Here is a 21,907-nt window from a genome sequence, read left to right on the forward strand (position 1 = left end):
TAAAAGCCCTTTTCACAACAAAAGTGAAATGAAGGAAATTTTTATTACATAACAACTCGTTATTACGACATAATTGATTCACAAAAAATTATATGTGTGTGGCAGGAATGAGTTATACTGTAATATTAATATTTGTCTTATTTAATATATTTAATTATTGCAGGTTTGTTTTATCCCAATGCATGGACAAGAAATCCAGGATTGATGCTGCCTTTGAAATTAGCCAAACTCATGAAGAAGAGATTGATGCTAGGATATTGCTAAGATAACAAAAATCTACAAATCCTCTAAAAACATACGTTTGCCTCAAGAACAACAAAAAAGTAGTGCATCATTAAAAATTATTCATTCAGTCATTATCACTGACATTAGTGTAAAAACAACACATCTAAAATAACAAATCATTTCAACATTTATTCTCTTTATCCAATTATATGCAAAGCATGCTGGGAATTAGAAATCCACTGCCCAATTTTTAGTCACAAAAACAATTTTAATTCAAGTTTCTCATTAAGAAAACGCAATTAAAAAGCATTTAAATGACACACAATATTTAATAATCAACTCAACTCAATAAATATAATATGTGCAACTTTAAAAGTTTATTCAAATCAATACATTAACTTACAAACATGCACTTATTTAAATAGTTGGTAATATTCCTTCTTAAAGTGCATTACACACAAACATTGAATAAATTAGTCAATTTATAATCAGATTTAACAACTAGAGATCACTTTTCTCAGTATTGAATGAAATATAATCATATTTATATTCTCTTTCATAGAATATGTTCCTGATTGCAGTGCATTCTGGATTGCTGGACTACTTCTGATCTTAAACCGGATTGCACGAGACGTTTGACATCAGGATGCAGTTTATCTAACAACACAATCTAAATAAGCATAAAAAGACACTGCATGCATGAGAACTAGGATTTTAGTATCAATATAGATTCACCATATCATACATGCATGAATTTAATGATAAGGTGTAGCTTGAAAGTCACTTTGAATGCAATTATTTGCTAAATGCATGACTGCAAATGCATAATTATGTTAATTCCAATAGATTGTAAATGCAGCATTACAGTTTGGCTCTAAACAGGGTTTTTTTCCTACGTTTTGCAACAGTTTTCATGTTTGATGTCTGGAAATGCTAGATTTGATTTTACAGGAAAAAGCTCCACTTGGGCAGCAAACCTGCCAAATGAATTTACATTTTTTATTAGGCTTTGCATTATTTTTCAGCAGCTCAAGTAATTGGTTTTCCTCTGCTGAAATGGTTTGAGGGCAAATATAAAATACAGCTGTGGTGAAAATAGCATTTTTCATTTGAATTGCAAACTGTCTATTCTGCATTGCCACACTCGGGAGGGACCAAACGTATTAAAGTGTGTGTGTGTGTGTGTGTGTGTGTGTGGAGAAGGTGAGACCTGTTAGCAAGCTTCATCTCCAGACGCTCTGTAATTGCCATTGTGTTCTCCAGGTGACGAGAAGTTCAAGCCAAAATATTACATTTAAATGCACCCAAAAAGATTTATGCACCTGCCGAGACGATATATGTGCATCTATATGCTGCACATATGGAGGCAAATCAATTACTGTTGCATTCGGAGAAAGAGCGAGGGACGTGTCAGAACAATACAAAGACTGTGTCATTTCATAAAAGCAGTTATGAGGCTCACGTGGGCAATAACACGCTTAAACAAGGAGAAATGCACAAGAGATGTGCGAGCAATAAGACTGCGAGCGCTGATGAAGAATCAGGCAGGTATGAGCCAGGAAACGTGTGAAAGTTAGCCATGGCGGATATTATTCAGTTATTTTGGGAATAATTCATGGGATTCAATCCCACTGCCTGCATTACAAGCTGGAAGACAGAGAAAATACAAAACATAGGACGGGAGATGAGATTCATCAGGCTAGCTCAACTGGTTTGTGGCTGTAAAGCTTCAGAATTGACCTCTGTTAACTTTATTATTCTTCCTGGGCTTACTGAGAGTAACTTATTCATGTTATAAAAATAAAAATGAATACATTTCCAATGACCAAAATTTTTTTCTCGATGTATGTCATTCAGAAAAACGTCAAAGTAAGGGTTTTGATATTTGTGCATTAAAATTAAATTATCTATTGAAAGCATGAAGCTGTCGATTGATGATAAAAAGAGTAAAATATGTTATTATGATGGTTTAATGCTTCTTTAAAATTATATATATATATATATATACTAAATACTATGTTTATTACTGACCATGAAATATTATTTAGCATTTAGCATATTATCATTCTTATTTTAAAAGCAGGTTACAAAATTAATATTTTCTTGCCACAACTACCAATTGAAGATTAATTATTCCATTCTGAAAAAAATAAATAAAATATTATTTATTTTTTTTAAATATAAATACAAAAAAAAATTAAGTCACAAATATTTTATAATGACCCTGAGACTGTATTTTGCATTTTGCAATTTTCCATTTTATTAGTATTATCATTGCTGTTATTAATTAAAAAAAGGGGATTTTTTTTTCATTTATTTATTTATTTTCTTTTTTAATTTCGAACTCTTCTTGTGATGTTCCTGATGGGTTCAGGCCGTACTCTGCTCCTCATCAGAGTTAATGAAGACGTCAGCTGCTGTGTTTATCACTGAAGCTGATCACGAGGGCTGCTCTGTTAATTAAGCAGACGTTTGTGACTCCAGCAGCGCAACAATACGCCACTCATCAACCCGGCAGGATCCAAACACTCAGGACGGGGCACAACATCCTCCGAAACCTCCTGCGATAAACCCCGGTGATGCCAGAGTCTCTCAGTCAAGCATGCACGAGCAACTACAAAACTAGATCAGATTCCTCGTATTGGCCGAATTGCAAGGCATGCACTAAACTACCATTTCATTAAACACGAACTCTCTGGATCTAGATGATGCAGGAACGGCGTATCTAGTGCAGTCTGTGAAGCGAGCTTTGGGACTCCATCACTTCCGACACGATGCACACGAGGCTAATCTTGAGCGACGGACCGTTTCCCCAAAGGAAGACGAGTGAAAACCCTCAAACAAAACACCTCGGCTCGTCTCCAGCGCGAGCACACGTCAAATCAGTTAAACCGTCCGTGCTGGAAACATCTCCTAGTGCTTTCCTGGTCAGTTCTGAGGAGGAGAGTCTGCTTTGAAAGACTTCTGCTGGTTTAACAGCATCTCTGCTGCGCTGGAGAACAGACGAGAGGCTAAACGACTATCTGCATGAGGAAGAACAAACGCCAGCATCTGCAAACATCAGAAAACGCCTCGGCGCTCTCTGCTTTCCGATTAAACCATCTCTCTTCCAGACATCCAGCATGCTCTGTGTCGTTTAATTAGCTCGAGTGCAATAGGAAATTACATTATCTCCCTCGATATGCAAACATCACTATTATTATTGTTCATAGCTAATGCTAATGATCTGAACAAAACCTCTTGAGCGCATCATTTATCCTCCAGGATATGTGCAAAAAAAAAAAAAAAAAAAGGATAAGTAATTAACTGAATAAATATTGTTATTTTAAATATATGTCACTAAGTATTAGTACGACAGGAAAACATTATTATACTTTATATTACAATGATATTATTATATATTATACAATATATATTAGTATACTACACTAAATATAATTGTACTCTACTGATGAGAGTTGAATTGGAAAAAAGACATACTGATTACTTAATTCATTAAAATGATTAACTCAATTAAATTACATCATAAATACATATTACCAATCATGAAACTGGATTGCATTATTTATAATTTATCATATTATTATTACTTTTATTATTACTTTGAAAACACTGTCAAAAATATACTTGCAACATTAACAATAAATGAATGAATAAAAGAAAATCTGACCATTAAACTGTATTTTTGCATTTAGCAATTTGCATTTTATTATTATTATTATGATTATTACTACTACAGCAAGTGAACAAACCATCTAAACTTCTGCATGTAATTTATATGATGTTTGTGCTAAAGACAAAAAAAAAGTTGTCATCACAATTCAAAATAAATAAATAAAACAAAAAAAATTAACTAAATAATGTTTAAAAAATATTTAAAACAATACATTCAAATCAGTTAGTTTAATAAAAAAAGTAATATATTTTACAGATATTTATTAAATACTTTTTTTGTCTTTCCTCACCATTTTTTGTTTGTGTGTGTGTTTGTGTAAAACAGATTATTGCAGTAGGTTTTATAAGAATATACTATTTCATTCTTTCTACCTCAACATTTCTTAATTCAGTGTCACTTGTCATTTCTCTGCATTTATTTGTCAAATTTACTAGCAATTTCTAAGTAAAAATGATATCTACAACAAATGTGAATGAAAACACACAGCTGCCTTTTCAGATTATAAGCTGGGAGTCTTTGCAACAGGATGACTACCAGACTACAAATTGGTTTAAATAATGTTGTTTTTTTCCTGAGATTCACACTTTTTCACTTGGAGAGTTATTCTTCAGGCTCACGCTGCTCACATTATCTTCAGGGAACACGGTTCGTCTTTGAATCGCCTCTAGTTCAGAAGGAAATGATTAGCACTGCTCAGGTTTCCATAATTGCACATTTAGCATCTCGTTCGTCTCTTTTTAAACAGTCATTTCTTATCGTTTTCTCACTCATTCAGTCCATTTCTCTCTCATTCTGCCACACACACACACACACACACACACACATAGACACATGCATAATGAATGAATGACTTGACTGAATAAAAACTAGCGCTGCTTCAGATAAATAGCTGTGAGGTGTAAATTTTTAATGAGTCCCAATGAGGGTGACAGTACACACAGTGAGGACAACTGAGGGACGCATGTGCAACTATTGGGGGGGGGGGGGACATTTTCAATTTGAAGATCAGGGTGAATTTAACTTTTGTCGTCTTCTTGATATTAAGGCAAAATATATTTTTTTTTATACATCTCCATTAGGTTCAAAAGTTTTCACACCCCCGGCTCTTAAAAGCATGTTTTTTTTTTTCTTGTTTTTTTTCTTCTGGAGCATCAGTGAGTGTTGAACCTTCTGTATTAGTTGCATATGAGTCCCTCAGTTGTCTCCAGTCTGAAAAGATCGATCTCAAAATCATACAGTCATTGCTGGAAAGGGTTAAAATACACAAAAATGCTGGAAAACCAAAGAATTTGTGGAAGCTGGAGGATTTTTCTGAAGAACAGCAGGAATTTTAACTGTTCAGAAGAAACAATGGATTCATGAACAACCATCACTTAAAAAAATAAAAAAAGGAAACGGCAGCTAACTATTAAGAAGCTATTAAGAATCAAGGGGATGTAAACTTTTGAACAGGGTCATTTTTATAAATTCACCTATTGGTTTTTAAACATATTTTAAGTGAAATATCTTATTCAGGTCAGTACTAAATAAACAATAACATGCATTTTGTATGACCCCTCTCATTTTAATAAAATAATTAACATTTAGCAGATTCTGAAAGGGGGGTGTAAACTTTTGACCTTTTTTGATTTAATGACAGAAAACAGATGGGTTTTCAGTGTTTACATTCGCTTTCATTTAGCAGACGCTTTTATCCAAAGCGACTTTACATGCATTCACACTATAATTATTATTTTTTTTCTGTGTCCTCTGGGAATTGAACCCACAACCTTTTGCGCTGCTAACACGATGCTTTACCACTGAGCCACAGTTCAGCTTTCAATGGCAAATCAAAAGTGCCAAATTTCAAGGGATACTGGCAAATGAAGTCATAAATGTGTGAAATATTTGCTCAGAGGACGCAATTACGCTTAAGTGAACCCTCAGTGTTAGAGAAGGATGAATGCGTTTGGAGCGTTGTGTCCCGCGAGATGTGATTGTTTGATATTGTGCAGATCTTTGCAGCTGGGATCACACAGATACAGGCATTGATGTGTCACTAACACAGTTTCCGGCGCCTGTGTTTGCTCAGGCGTCCTGCAAACCCACCTCTATTGTAGCTGGAGCCGCGCTCGTAAATATGTACTCAGTAAAGGCTACAGATAAAGCTAGCAGAGCCGGAGCCGTCTGTGAGGGACGCGACTGCCAGCCGAAGGGACGGATCCATCACTGACGCTCTGAATTCATCAGTGCTGGAAACAAAGCTTGCCTCGGAGGAAAAGAGACGCGACGTGTTCAGTATCTGAGCTGCGAGGGAGTGTAGGGCAGCGAATTGAGTTTGTTTCACCTGCCAGTGGTGACTGAGTCTACAGACTGGAAGAATTCATGCCCAAAAAATAAATAAATAAATAAATTATATATATATATATATTCATATTCATGCCCAAAAAATATTTTCATCATTATATTGTATTTTTTAAAGAAAATATACAATTATTATTTAGAAAAACAATGACAATAATGATAATAATAATCTTTTTCTTTTTTTTCTTTTTTTACAAAATAACATTATAATACATAATAAACATCATAAGCATGACTATATTGTATATGTATTATATTAAAAACGATTCTACACATAAAAATGTAATATAGAAATATCATATATTGTGATATAAAATAATTATGTCATTTTATGGTACATCATTTAAAAATATAAAATTATAATTTATATTATAAAAATACAATATAAAATACATAGAATATAACAACAATAATAATATGATTATATTTTATGAATTAAATAATCAAATTAAATAATCAAATTCTAATCAAAATCAAATTTTGGGTTAATTAACCCTTTCTAGCCTGGTAATCAATAAGTTGTAGGTTCAAGGGTTAATGAACTATCGTTAGTAAACATGATCAGGTTACTTCAGAGCAACAGAACCTGTGCTAAATCTCATCTCGGATACACAAGTCTGCTAAATGGCTACTCAAAATAATTAATAAAATACAGATGTGTAAAATGTGTGTGTTTGTGTGTGTGTGTGCTTGAGTGTGTGTGTGTGTGTATGCACATGTGCATGAGTATGAATGTGTGTTCATGCGTGTGTTTGTGTGTGAATATGGGTGTGTATGTGTGCGTTTGTTAGTTCTTGGGTGTGGGAATGTGTGTGAGTGCGAGTGTGTGTGCATGTGTGTGAGTGTGTGTGCATGTGTGTGAGTGCGAGTGTGTGTGCATGTGTGTGAGTGTGTGTGCATGTGTGTGAGTGCGAGTGTGTGTGCATGTGTGTGAGTGTGTGTGCATGTGTGTGAGTGTGAGTGTGTGTGCATGTGTGTGAGTGTGAGTGTGTGTGCATGTGTGTGAGTGTGGTGTGCATGTGTGTGCATGTGTGTGAGTGTGTGTGCATGTGTGTGAGTGTGTGTGTGAGTGTGAGTGTGTGAGTGCGAGTGTGTGTGCATGTGTGTGAGTGTGTGTGCATGTGTGTGAGTGCGAGTGTGTGTGCATGTGTGTGTGTGTGTGTGTGTGTACGTGTGCTTGAGAGTGTATCTGTGTGTGTGCGTGCATGTGTTGGTGCGTGCGTGAATATGTATGTGTGCGTGTGTGTATGTGTATCTCTGTGAGTGCGAGTGTGTGTGAGTGTGAATGTGTGTGCATGTGCGTGCGTGTGTGTATGTGTGTGTGCATTTGTGTGTGTCTGTGTGTGAGTGCGAGTGTGTGTGCATGTGTGTGAGTGTGTGTGTGAGTGTGAGTGTGTGAGTGCGAGTGTGTGTGTGTGTGTGTGAGTGTGTGTGCATGTGTGTGAGTGCGAGTGTGTGTGCATGTGTGTGTGTGTGTGTGTGTACGTGTGCTTGAGAGTGTATCTGTGTGTGTGCGTGCATGTGTTGGTGCGTGCGTGAATATGTATGTGTGCGTGTGTGTATGTGTATCTCTGTGAGTGCGAGTGTGTGTGAGTGTGAATGTGTGTGCATGTGCGTGCGTGTGTGTATGTGTGTGTGCATTTGTGTGTGTCTGTGTGTGAGTGCGAGTGTGTGTGCATGTGTGTGAGTGTGTGTGCATCTCTGTGAGTGCGTGCGTGCATGCATGTGTGTGTGTGTGTGTGTGTGTGTGTGTGTGTGTGTGTGTATTATAGCGAGTGCTGTTTAGAGGAACACATTCCGTCCCGAGAGAGCGAGGCATCAGAGCAGTAACTAACCTTCACGTGACTCACTGTAATTTTGCGGCGTGAGAGAAGCAGATCTCAGCCAGCAGCTTATCTATAATGACGATCAGATGCTGCGCTGCTGCTTCCCGCTGGAGGTGATGCTGAGGTTATGAAGAGAGAGAGAGAGAGATGCTTTCAGAGAAAACATTATCAGATTTATTTCCTGAAAAAACTGAGAGAAACTGTGTTGTAAACCTAAAAAAAACTAATTCATTTCAAATGCATTTATTTCGTATTTCAATTTTAGTTCAAATCTATTCACACATATTTCGCTCAAGACTTGCTGATTTAAAAATTATAATTACGATTTATTCGGAGTACCTCTTGTGCACATTGCACACTTCTTAACATTAAGCCTCAAATGTGTTTTAATGTCACTACTGATGAGTATTGTCATGCATCTTTAAATGCAAGATATTTAGCGTGTATCTGAAGTGTAGCCTACTTGCAATAGCTCCACTTCAGCACAATCAGACACACTTCAGTATATCTTTACGCTGCACTTCAGTATATATTTTAGTACATTTATTTTCCACTAGGGATGTGTTGTTCTGTGTGGCTGTGATTTCTTACTATCCTGCCTAAAAATCATCCTGTGTCTGTGTTATAGTCTGGTCTCTGTGTGGCTCGAGTCGCTCTTTCAGTGTCAGTCTGTGGGTTTTGTTACAGCTGTTTTATTGTCCTAATCACTGACACAGCACAGTACATCTCCTCCAGCTCGTCTGCAGCACAAACTCTGTGGGACTGCTTTCACACTGATGTGTAGTGCTTCACAAAACCCTTCCTTTAGTACAAGCAACAGTCAGAGCTAATGCAGAGCACAATGAGAGCAGATGGAGAAAAAGGAAAAGCACAAGTGCTAAAGAAAGCAGACTCAGGGTATAAGGAGATGTGTAGAGCTCTGTCTGTTCGACTGCTGCACATTTGCATAAATGCTGTGAAAGCATCGGCTAAAACAGATTTGAGAGCGTCCGGCCGCTGATCCTCACAGAGATGAGCTCTCTCACGCGTCCAGCACTTCACATTCAAATCTATGATGGCAGAACTCAAAGCAGATTCAAATACACAACGAAGTTTCTAATCAGAATCAAATCTGGGGAAAAAAACGTGTTTATTCATCACTAAACGAACGACTGAGATTGTGAGCCACTGGTGAAACTCAGGAAAACATAACATACTTCAATGCAAAGTTTCAAACAATATACAAATATTGCAAAAATATTTTATGTGTGTGTGTGTGTGAGTGAGATTGTGAGAGTGTTTGTGTGTGAGTGTGTGTGTGTGTGTGTGTGTGTGTGTGTGTGTGTGTGTGTGTGAGAGTGTGTGTGTGTGTGTGTGTGTGTGAGAGTGTGTGCGCATGTGTGTGTGAGAGTGACAGTGTGTGCGCATGTGTGTGTGTGTGAGTGTGTGTGTGTGTGTGTGTGTGAGAGAGAGTGTGAGAGTATGTGTGTGTGTGTGTGAGAGAGTGTGTGTGTGTGTGTGTGAGAGTATGTGTGTGTGTGTGTGTGTGTGTGTGTGTGTGTGTGTGTGTGTGTGAGTGTGTGTGTGGGTGTGAGAGAGAGTGTGAGAGTATGTGTGTGTGTGTGTGAGAGTGACAGTGTGTGCGCATGTGTGTGTGTGTGTGTGTGAGTGAGAGAGAGTGTGAGAGTATGTGTGTGTGTGTGTGTGAGTGTGTGTGTGTGTGTGTGAGAGAGAGTGTGAGAGTATGTGTGTGTGTGTGTGAGTGTGTGTGTGGGTGTGAGAGAGAGTGTGAGAGTATGTGTGTGTGTGTGTGTGTGTGAGTGTGTGTGTGTGTGTGTGAGAGAGAGTGTGAGAGTATGTGTGTGTGTGTGAGAGTGACAGTGTGTGCGCATGTGTGTGTGTGTGTGTGAGTGTGTGTGTGTGTGTGTGAGAGTATGTGTGTGTGTGTGTGTGAGAGAGCGTGTGTGTGTGTGGGTGTGTGTGTGTGTGTGTGTGTGTGAGTATGTGTGTGTGTGTGTGTGTGTGTGTGTGTGTGTGAGAGAGTGTGAGAGAGAGTGTGAGAGTATGTGTGTGTGTGTGTGTGTGTGTGTGTGTGTGTGTGTGAGAGAGTGTGAGAGAGAGTGTGAGAGTATGTGTGTGTGTGTGTGTGTGTGTGTGTGTGTGAGAGAGTGTGAGAGAGAGTGTGAGAGTATGTGTGTGTGTGTGTGTGTGTGTGTGTGTGTGAGAGAGTGTGAGAGAGAGTGTGAGAGTATGTGTGTGTGTGTGTGTGTGTGTGTGTGTGAGAGAGTGTGAGAGAGAGTGTGAGAGTATGTGTGTGTGTGTGTGTGTGATTAAAATATTTGTATATCTGTATAATATATATATTTTTTTGCATTGAAATACGTCATGTTTTATATAGAATATCAAAGTAATTATTAAAGTATTTTAATAATTAAACATTAATAGTTTTAAATTATAATACAAATAAAAAAAATATGTAAAATATTGTACAAAATACATAAATATATACACACTGTGTATATTTGTACACACACACACACACACACACACACACACACAGTTAATTAAATATTAACATTTACAAATGTATACATATATTTTATACTATAAGATTCATATTTAATACAATATAGTAGATAGTAGATATTAATATAAAATACAATGTTTTCATAATATAAAATGTATTTAGAATCAAATATTAATAGTATATTCATAAGAAATAAGAATTAATAATATAATTATTATATTATAATATTTGTATTTATTAAAATATGAAGAAATCTAAATGTTGTGTTATATTATGAAAAAGGTATATACACAAAGTATATTTCATGCTATATGAAACAAAATAAATTAATAAATAGAAAATGTAGACTTCTACAAAATGTACAACTTCGGCTGAGCCTGTATCATTTCATATCGAAGCGTGAATGAAACTGCATGCATGCAATGTTGTGTTCAGTCGTGAAGTTACCAAAAAATGCGACTAAAGCTGCCTTAAATCTGTGCATGCATGTAATATATTATATTTGAGTTAGATTTAAAAACTGTCCTGGAGCAGTCTCACTCATCAGCTCATAAACAAAGACTTTAAGACCCAAAAAAGAGTCAGAAAAGGCAAAGAGATTTGAGAGAAAACCGCAGATATACAACACGTTCAGCAGCGGCAGCTCTTAAAGTGACAGCACCCAAAATAACCTGATATTCATCAAAGAAGAAGAAAAAATACTAAAATCTATAACTTCTGTGGCTTTACGGGATTCATCTACTGTATATTTAATTTGGGATTTAGTGTTTGATAATATAATATAATATAATCCTATCTATATTCTCATTAAGATCATTCACTCTGAAGTACACCACATTAAGCAAAATAGGACTACGTTTACTTAATCTATCATGTTTTTCTTATTATATCCGTGAGATATGAGCAAAAGAGGGTTAAACGTGATGAAAACGGTATAATGCAAAACAATGCTTCATTATCTCTGTGCAAAACATAATTTCATTGTTTTAAGACGATTTAAGATCCACCTCGTGAGATTCAGATCATTATCACATTTTACTATAAAAGCAAAACAAAGCTCGCTCATTAACCCCCGAAAAACTCAAAGCAAGAACTCAAAAGCAGCTCCACCAACATCCAACCAAGAGCGAAACGGAGCGTGGGGAAAGCGCCGACGGCTTTTCAACTTTAAGAAAAGAGCCTTATCAGACAACAAACTTCTCTTCCCGTGACTTTCATCTCGCGCACTTGTTCCACTGATCTTATGAATAAATCATAAAGGCCGTACCCCTTCGGCTCGGAGCAGTGCATGCCCTGTAAAACACAGAGAAGTGTTTATGGGAGATAAGAGCCAGAGAGGATGCCTTCCCAATAACGCTTTTATCACTCCTTGTCCTCCCCGAGCATCGACTTTTACGACGCACACCAACGACAGCAGAATGGATAATTAGGGGAGTTTGTGGAGTCGACACATCCCGTCCGTGATAGAGGAGCCAAAACAAAGCCATTCTGGGAGACATTAACGCTTAATACCTACCGCTAAACACCACGCTTGTGTTAAATATAAATGAGTGCTTTCTGATGGGCTTGATTTGATCCCGTCTGATGAGGTTTCGGTCAGGATGGAGGCCGGGGAGCAGGAACTTAAACACGGAGATCGATCTGCAGGAACGTATTGATCAGTTCCTGTCAGACTCAGACGATCGATGCACACAGTGATCTCAGGATAGTTTCCTTCTTGACCGCCGGACCTCAAACAAAAGAGGCACGAACCGACACTAAAACAGACACGTTTGTGTTCACGGCACACAGAGGCAAGTCACACGGCGATGCAGAAGAGATTTTCTGAGCTGTTTGAACTAGACATACAACTGGTTAAAATTGTTCTCTATAATTGTAATAAAGTAGAAATATATATTTAGGATATATATTTAAATTTAGAAACTAACTGAAAAAAGTTCAAGTAATAAATAATGGGAGATAAATAAATGAATAAATAAAAACCTAACATTAACCCTAGACATAAAAAAAATAAAATAAATAAAATAAAAATAAAATAAAAAAAAATAAAAAAATGAATCAAACCTAACATTAACCCTAGACATAAACAAAAAAAAAATAAAAAAATAAAAAAATAAAAACATAAAATAACAATAAAATAAAATAAATAAATAAATAAAATAAATCAAACCTAACATTAACCCTAGACATAAACAAAATAAATATAAAAATAAAAAAATTAAATAAAAAAATAAAAAAATAAAAAAATAAAATAAAAAATAAAAACATAAAATAAATCAAACCTAACATTAACCCTAGACATAAAAAATATATATATATATATATATATATATATATATATATATATATATATATATATATATATATATATATATATATTTAAATTTAGAAACTAACTGGAAAAAGTTCAAGTAATAAATAATGTTGGGGAGATAAATAAATAAATAAATAAATAAATAAATAAATCAAACCTAACATTAACCCTAGACATAAATAAATAAATAAATAAATAAATAAATAAATAAATAAATAGATAGATAGATAAATAAATAAATAAATAAATAAATTAGTAAAACTTACTCAAAGATTAAAATGAAAGCTTACTATTAGAAATGCACTTTGGTAACTAACAATATTAAAATGTAGGAAAAGAATGAATGAATGAATGAGTGTACATTAATTTGAAGACTGAATATAAAATAATTGCAATAAAAATTATATTTATAAACACTAATGTTAGGTGGGATGAATCGAATATATATATTCTCATTAAGATCATTCACTGTGAAATACACCACATTAAGCAAAAAAGGTTGTGAACAGCACTACATGTTTTCTTAATTTATCATGTTTTCTCATGAGAAAATAGCAAAAGAGGGTTAAACGTGATGAAAATGGTCATAATGCAAAACAATGCTTCATTATCTCTGTGCAAAACATAATTTCATGATTTTAGGATGATTTAAGATCCACCTCGTGAGATTCAGATCATTATCACATTTTACTCTAAAAGCAAAACAAAGCTCGCTCATTAACCCCCGAAAAACTCAAAGCAGCTTAAAAAAAATATTATAATATATATATATATATATATATATATATATATATATATATATATATATATATATATATAAAATACAATAATTAGTAAAAACTACTCAAAGATTAAAATGAAAGCTTAATGTTAATAATGCACTTTGGTAACTATCTATACATAAAATGCAGGGAATGAATAATAGAATGTAAAATTAAATAATAAAATAAATACATAAAAGTTAATCAACATGCAGATGTATATAACAGAATCACTTAAACATACTCTAAATTGCAATGAAAGTTTAAAAGCAAGCAGGTAGCAGAAAGAAACACAGATTGGAGATGAACAGGGTGGAGAAGGGCTCATTTATTACCCTGTTTTTAGTGATGGTGGGATGCACAAAACCCAAATAGCATAATCAGGGCGACTCGGCCGTCACAAATTAGCGGCGGTGTTTCTGGCTCTTTTCTGATTGTAGCAGAGAGGACAGGTTTGAAGCCAGACATCTGCTGCGAATACACCACAATGACACTTTCTATCAAACTGCCAATAGCTGTATCACAGACAAACAAGCTCTTGTTATCTCTGAGCTCTTCAGACGTGGACTGACTCATTGTGTTGCTCTACTGAGGCCCTTGGGTTTGGGATGATGATGTACTGTTGCGTCCCGTTTGGTGTCCCTTAAAGACGATGACATTTAGCTTTATTCATAGCTGCTTCCTCAAAAACGTCTTCAGATGGACTCATTTGTTTTTCTATTCTCAGAGATGCCCTTTAAGAGCGGTGTGCGACTCTTACCTCAGTATCAGTAACTCACTACACAACATGCATGAACCAGCAGCATTAAAACACTTAAAACACTTCAACTGTGAAAGATTTGTGTTTGTTTGTAATTCAACACTATGCAAGTCACCATGGACGAGAAACGGGCTAAATATAGCAAAATATGAAAATAAAATTTAATCAAAGAAAATGTACATTAGATTTTAAGGTTTTAAAAAAATTGATTTATAGATTTTTTTTATTATTTTATTTACTTTGTTGGTTGATAATTAAAATTATATTTAAATATTCATATTTTATTTTAAATATTAATAATAAAATACATAATAATTTATATAGTTTCATAAAACAGACACACTTCAATATTTCTGAATATATATATATATATATAGAGAGAGAGAGAGAGAGAGAGATAGATAGATAGATAGATAGATAGATAGATAGATAGATAGATAGATAGATAGATAGATAGATAGATAGATAGATAGATAGATAGATAGATAGATAGATAGATAGATAGATAGATAGATAGATAGATAATTTTTTTTAAAGGGTTTATCATTGATTAAAAAATCCGAATGAGTTTTGTGTTATATATAAATTTATAAAATGTATTTATTTAAATAAATGTATCATGTTTACTATTTTAAAAGTATCAATTTATATTTTATTAAGTTATATACAATCAGAAATATATACTGTGTATCTGTGCAAATATATATATATATATATATATATATATAGTATATTTTTATTGATTTTGTTGTAATGTAAATCAATGATTATCTTTACGATTTCATTATAAACTTTTTCATATTAATCAACTTTAATAGTCAACTATAAAAGACACATATCATCACTAAATTATTACACATGGGTCGTTTTCAGGGATCATGAACGTCTTGTTTGTTTTATAAAATAATATTTATTTTTATTTTTTATTTTGCTTTGTGAGCACCGCATATAAGCTTCGAGTGGAATGTTGTGCAGCAATTTATTATTTACAGAATTTACATTATTTACAGCCAGCATTGTGGTGCTTCGGGCTAAAAGCAATATTTTATTCTTAAGAGTGTAAACATGACGAAATAATGATAAAGGCTTATGTTTGAACCATGTGATTGAAAACATTATGATGTCACTTCCTCATGAAGATTATAAGATGAAACATTTATTTTTAAGGAGGGAAATATGTCTTGTAACAAACAATGTGTCTAGGATCAGTATGTTGGTATATCATTGTAAAATAGAGCTGGTTCTTATCTGGTTAATAAAGGTTATAATTTGTTAATAATATCAGTAGTAAGTCACAAACACCATTTCTTTCCCAGAAAGAGCCATGCATGATTCTGACATTTACGTGTGATATACAGTACGAGCTCTGCAGAACAAAAGGGGAAACGCTAACCTTTAATCCTCAAAGAGGGACTGTAATTGTGAAGACAGCGATGTCTTCAGATAGAGCTGGAGAAATAGAGAGTGAGACGCAGAGAACACAGTAATCTCGAGTGAATCTGAGAACAGACTGGACTTCTTTTATTTGCTTTGCTACGGGAACACCAGGAGCATAAAAATGACAGAGTTAAGCGATTAGGATTCAGGAGTGGAGCGATGCGAGTCACTGAGCCGCTACAGAACCTGGATATTTCATTTCTCTGAAGAATCATGATGGAAAAACAAAGACATCGAAAATTCATCTGTTCACAGAGAGTGCAGGCGATCATCTAATTCCACAAATGCCGATAAACGTTTAAGAACTGTTTTTGACAACGTTGTTTTGGAATGTTCTCGGAATGTTCCAAATATCCACGTTATTCATGTTTTAAGAATATTTTTTCTTGGTTATGCAAATGTTAAAGGGATAGTTAACCCAAAATTTTACATTCTGTCATCATTTGCTCACCTTCATGTTGTTCAAAACTTGTATGAGGTTGTTGAACAGAAAATAAGTTACTTTGAAGAATGTTTGGTCCCCGTTGACTTCCAGCTAGTCTTTTGTTTGTTTTTTAACTGTGGAGGTCAATGGGGACCAATCACTGTTTGGTTACATTTAATAGAAAACAGAAACTCGTAGAGGTTTGGGAGTGAGATGATTATGAAAGTATTTCGATTTTTTGGGTGAACCGCAGTTAATCGAGAACATTCTCACACGATCGATTTTCAAAAATTATATTAATGTTAGGACAAAATGTTATTAAAGTAAAGTTTATGGAATGTTGTTATACATTTATTCATATTTGATTATCATTACACTGAGATCAACGTTCCCATAATGTTGCGAGAAAACATTAAAATTTTGAGTAAAAATAAATTGAACAAAATTTTAATAAAATATTCAAACGTTTGAATTAAATTGGTAGAACGTTGTAAGAAATGGTTTGTAACCTTTGAAAAAACATTCGAATCATAACGTCAAAAATTTCAAAGCAATGTTTCCACAAAAGTTTTGTGATCTTTAAGGAAACATTCCATTTGATTATTTTGCAAACATTACGAAAATGTTACTTTTTAAATGTTCTCTGAACATTCTAAAATATGTAGCAACATAAAAGGAATGTTAGACAAACGTCCAACTAAAATGTTTCTTAAAAGAAAAACGATGTATACATCACATTTTTATGCTCACATTTTGAGAAAATTAAATAAGACCAAATAACTCTGAACAAAACCACAGCATTAATCGATCAACTTCCAAACATCAAACAACGATTAAAACCAAATAACTTTTATATGCAAACCTTTAAAAGGTTTATAAAGTTTATCATCGATTAAAAATAATAATAATAATAAGAAGAAGAAGAAGAATCTAAAGCTAAATTGTGCCTCCTTTTATTAAAATATTTTTATATGAGTCAACTGAATAAAAAATAGTCAACTATAAACGAATAATACCATCAGCGAATTTTAATATACATGGGACATTCTCAGGAGGGGAAACATCTATTTTTTTATTCTTTTACAATATTTCCAACATTATTGGAACATTACTTTTAAGTTAAGTTATGAAAGAAATATGTTCGTATAACGTTAAACTAATGTCCATTTAAATGCTTTAGAAATAGTTCTAATAACTCAAAATTCAAAGAACTCTGAACGAACATTCTATTAACGTAACAATAACTTTGAGACAACATTCTGAAAATGTTCCCTGTGAGCTCGGTTCAAATTACATCAGCAGTACTTGAAAACCACAGCGTTAATGGACCGACCACATGCAAACGTCCCTAGATCAGCCATGGCTGTGTTGCCCGAGGGCCAGCAGTGATCGAGCAGATGATTTTGATCTCAGCGGCTCTCTGGTTCCCTGGTCACCCGTCCGTGGAATTAAACCGGCAACCTCAACGGCGGCTCACTTTCCCAACTATTAGACTCAGAGAAGCAGCAGTTCCACCCAAAGACTTCATCAGTCAGACTCTGACCGGATAAATAGGCCAGTGCACACATCTCACTTCAAATACCATTATACTGCAGGCACTTTCAACACAACATGGATCCATTGTACCAAATGCCACACTGCTAACTGCACCAGGCTGCTTTCAACACAAACACACTTCAACAGAGTCATTTTAATAGAGGATGCACAATTCGATTACACTAAATATGCCTTTCTTTTATCAGGGAAAGGTCATAAATGGTTGAAGCGAAACACACCGCTAAATGCTTGCCCATTAACCTGATTCTGCTTTGCATGGAAACCCTCTTTGCATTCTCAGTGAGGGTGTGCACAACTGCACTACATATATATATATATCTACCAGACAGCGAATCTCAGGGGTTGTTCATATGTTATGTTTAAAAACAGCTGGAAGGAGCTCAACAGAGCGGAATCTGGTCTCCAGATGTGTTTTTTAAAAGATTAACTATAACTCATATTACATATTTTTCAGCGTTTAAGATTCAAATGCACACATCACTGGCAAACGTTGACTAAAATATGATTTATTTCTTGTAAAAAATGTTATTTAGTCAGAATACAGTGCCATTTTAAATGGCCATCAATGTGAAAAGATTATTTTTTTCTCTTAAATAGTTAAAGTACAGCATATACCAATAAGAAGTAATTTTAAATGTCCGTTTTAATTATTTCACAAAAAAAAAAATTGTCTTTTTATCAGTGCAAGATCTAAATATTCTTCTTTGATATAATTTTTTCTGTCAGTACTGAACATTATCAAAATCAAAAACTCCAATATCTCAGCCATTTTATTCGCACGAGTGTTGTTTTAATTGTTTTCATAAAACGTTATTTGTGAATGCTCTCTGAATATTGAAAAGGTCCAGATGCTTTTCTTGGTTGTACAAATGTTAAGGAAACATCCCATTGTACAATTTTCCAAACATTACGGAAACGTTACTTTTGAGTGTTCTCTGAACATCCAAATACAAAATTTCAGGAAAAAATTGGTTCAGGAATGATTTAGAAAGAATGTTTCTGTGCTATCGTTTTGAGAATTTTATTAAAGACCAGATTAACTTTAAACAAACATTTTCTCCATTTTACATTTTACTCCCAAATAGTTTAATTAAAGCATCTACCAGTAAAAACTAAACGAAAACAGTTAACTATTATCATTTCACTGTAAAAATGTATTTGTTTTCCAGTACAAACATCAAGATACTTTTACTTGAGATGCAAAATTCCATATTAAGTCTTATATTCTGAAAAATATCTGCCAATAAGGTCATAAAAATAAACTTGAATAGAACCCTTTGAATTACATACTTTTTTCTGACCCCATTTGCAAATAAGTCTTCTAGTTTTAAGCCAAAACTCAAGTACTCTGATACATTTTTCAGAAACAAAAAGCTTAATAACTTGTCGTTTTGCATCTCATTTATCTGCATTAGAAAAGTTGACAAAAAACTGAGGGAGAACGTCACTTGCAGTGCTGTAGCTTTGCACTTCCTTAATTAACCTGTCAAACCTTTACTTTCTTAGAAACATCTTGAAGAAACAATGACTAAATCAACTAGAAAGCAATATGAGGAAAAGACAGCCTCCGTGACCAACCATGCACACCATAAAACAAAGCTCTACTTCACCTGAATTAGAATTATCTAGAAAGCGACACTGTGCCACTCAGTCTGAGACAAATACTTACTTCAAAAGCTATTCTCAAGTACCTTGCTGAGAGCCAGGCTGTGGAAAATGTGACTGAAAATCACTGTAAGAGTTCTTGTGTGCGGATCGGGCTCAGCGAAGGAAGACGGGCTGCAAACAGCTGCATCCACTTTCCATCGGGCTCTTTGATAAAACGCTTCAGACTCTTATGTAATGAACACAGGTGCTCATGTGCAAAGCAAGCGTCAGCCTCCAGCTGCGGTCTCTTCATAATGCTAACTCTGACACTGACATCCGTCAGATTAAACCACTACATTTCCATGAGCAAGCACTCGCTTTGGCCACTTTGTGCAGACTGAGGAAGTGAAACGCAAAGCAAATGATTGTGTGAAACTATTTTCAGGCAGTAGATTGTGGATTTAAGCTTTGCAGTGGACAGACACATGATTTGAAAGTATTCATAGAGAAGAGCACAGCATGAGTTATGTCAAGGACATGGGTTTAATTTAAAGAAAACACACACACACACACACACAGAGAGAGATCAAATGAAAAACTCTGAATCCACTGCAACTCACAGCAGATGGAAAAAAATATATACATGTAAACTAGATTTATACATTCCCTATTCAAAATGCAGTTCAACCAGCAAGACTTCTACCACTGCCATTCTGGAAAATCATTATTAACCAGCATTACTCTACATTAACCAGCATTAACCAGCATTAACCAACATTAACCAGCATTACTCAACATTAACAAGCATTAACCAACATTAATCAGCATTACCCAATATTAACCAGCATTAACCAACATCAACCAGGATTAACCAGCATTAACCAGGATTAACCAGCATTAACCAACATTAACCTGCATTACCCAATATTAACCAGGATTAACCAGCATTAACCAACACAAAGCAACATTAACCAGCACTAACCAAGTTTAACAAGCATGAATTATAAATTACCAATATTAACAAACAAACATAAATCATCATTAACCAACATCAACCAGCATTACCCAGAATTAACCAGGATTAATGAGCGTTTACCAGGATTACCATCATTAACCAAGATTAACCAGAAGTAATCAACATTAACAAACATTAACCAGCATTAACCAAGATTAACCAGCCTTAACCAGGATTACCAGCATTAGCCAAAATAAACCAGCATTAATCAACAGTAATCAACATTAACCAGCATTAACCACAATTACCTAGCATTGACCAGGATTACCAGCATTAACCAAGATTAACTAGCCTTAACCAGGATTACCAGCATTAGCCAAAATTAACCAGCATTAATCAACATTAATCAACATTAATCAACATTAACCACGATTACCTAGCATTGACCAGGATTACCAGCATTAACCAAGATTAACCAGGATTACCAGCATTAGCAAAAATGAACCAGCATTAATCAACATTAACTAACATTAACCACCATTAACCACGATTAACCAGCATTGACCAGGATTACCAGCATTAACCAAGATTAACCAGCATTAACCATGATTACCAGCATTAGCAAAAATTAACCAGCATTAGTCAACATTAACCAACATTAACCAGAATTAACCACGATTAACTAGCATTGACCAGGATTACCAGCATTAACCAACATTAACCATGATTACCAGCATTAGCCGAAATTAACCAGCATCAGTCAACATTAACCAACATTAACCAGCATTAACCACGATTAACTAGCATTGACCAGGATTACCAGCATTAACCATGATTACCAGCATTAGCCGAAATTAACCAGCATCAGTCAACATTAACCAACATTAACCAGCATTAACCACGATTAACTAGCATTGACCAGGATTACCAGCATTAACCAAGATGGCATTAACCAACACAAAGCAACATTAACCAGCACTAACCAAGATTAACAAGCAAAAATTATAAATTACCAATATTAACTGGCATTAACCAGCATTAACCAGCATTAACCAACATTAATCAACATGAAAATACAAGTGAATGTGACTGATGAGTTCTTGCCATGTTGCTAGGGTGTTGCTAAGTTGTTTGCAGGGTTTTGCTATTCAGTTAAGGTATTTAGAATGGTGTTAGGATTGTTGCCATGGTGTTGCTACTCAATTACTAAGGTGTTCTGAGTATTGTTTATAAAGTTTCAGTGTGGTTGCTAGGGTGTTGCCAGTACTTACCAGTCCAGTTACTAAGTTGTTCTGGGTGCCGTTGACAGCAAATGCCAACAACAAGCTCACATAAGTGCACCAAAAAAAGGAAATAATATAATCTAAGGATGGAATTACGTTTATGCAGTTAATTAAACACAACCTGAATAATCACATTAGTAATAGTTAATAAACGTTCGGTACCATCTTCAGTATTTAAAATTCAACCCCACAGTGCTTCTCTCTCTCAAGCTACTAGAGAATTCACTAGAGTCCCTGCTGACGGAGTAAAACG

At 34.7% G+C, this 21,907-nt stretch overlaps 1 protein-coding gene across 2 annotated transcripts in view; it reads right to left on the reverse strand.

Moving 5' to 3' along the window:
- LOC113081201 (heparan sulfate glucosamine 3-O-sulfotransferase 1-like) overlaps positions 1–21,907 on the reverse strand; it is a 45,529-nt gene that overhangs the window by 11,585 nt on the left and 12,037 nt on the right. Inside the window, exon 2 of one of the 2 annotated variants that reach the window (XM_026253276.1) lies at positions 8,080–8,189. The exons of the other annotated variant lie outside the window; for it this stretch is intronic. The gene's annotated coding sequence lies outside the window, so the exon portion shown is untranslated. The remainder of the gene's footprint in view (positions 1–8,079; positions 8,190–21,907) is intronic. 2 annotated transcript variants of the gene reach the window in all.

The sequence above is a fragment of the Carassius auratus genome, unplaced genomic scaffold (assembly GCF_003368295.1).
Source record: "Carassius auratus strain Wakin unplaced genomic scaffold, ASM336829v1 scaf_tig00033347, whole genome shotgun sequence".
NCBI classification, from domain to species: Eukaryota; Metazoa; Chordata; class Actinopteri; order Cypriniformes; family Cyprinidae; genus Carassius; species Carassius auratus.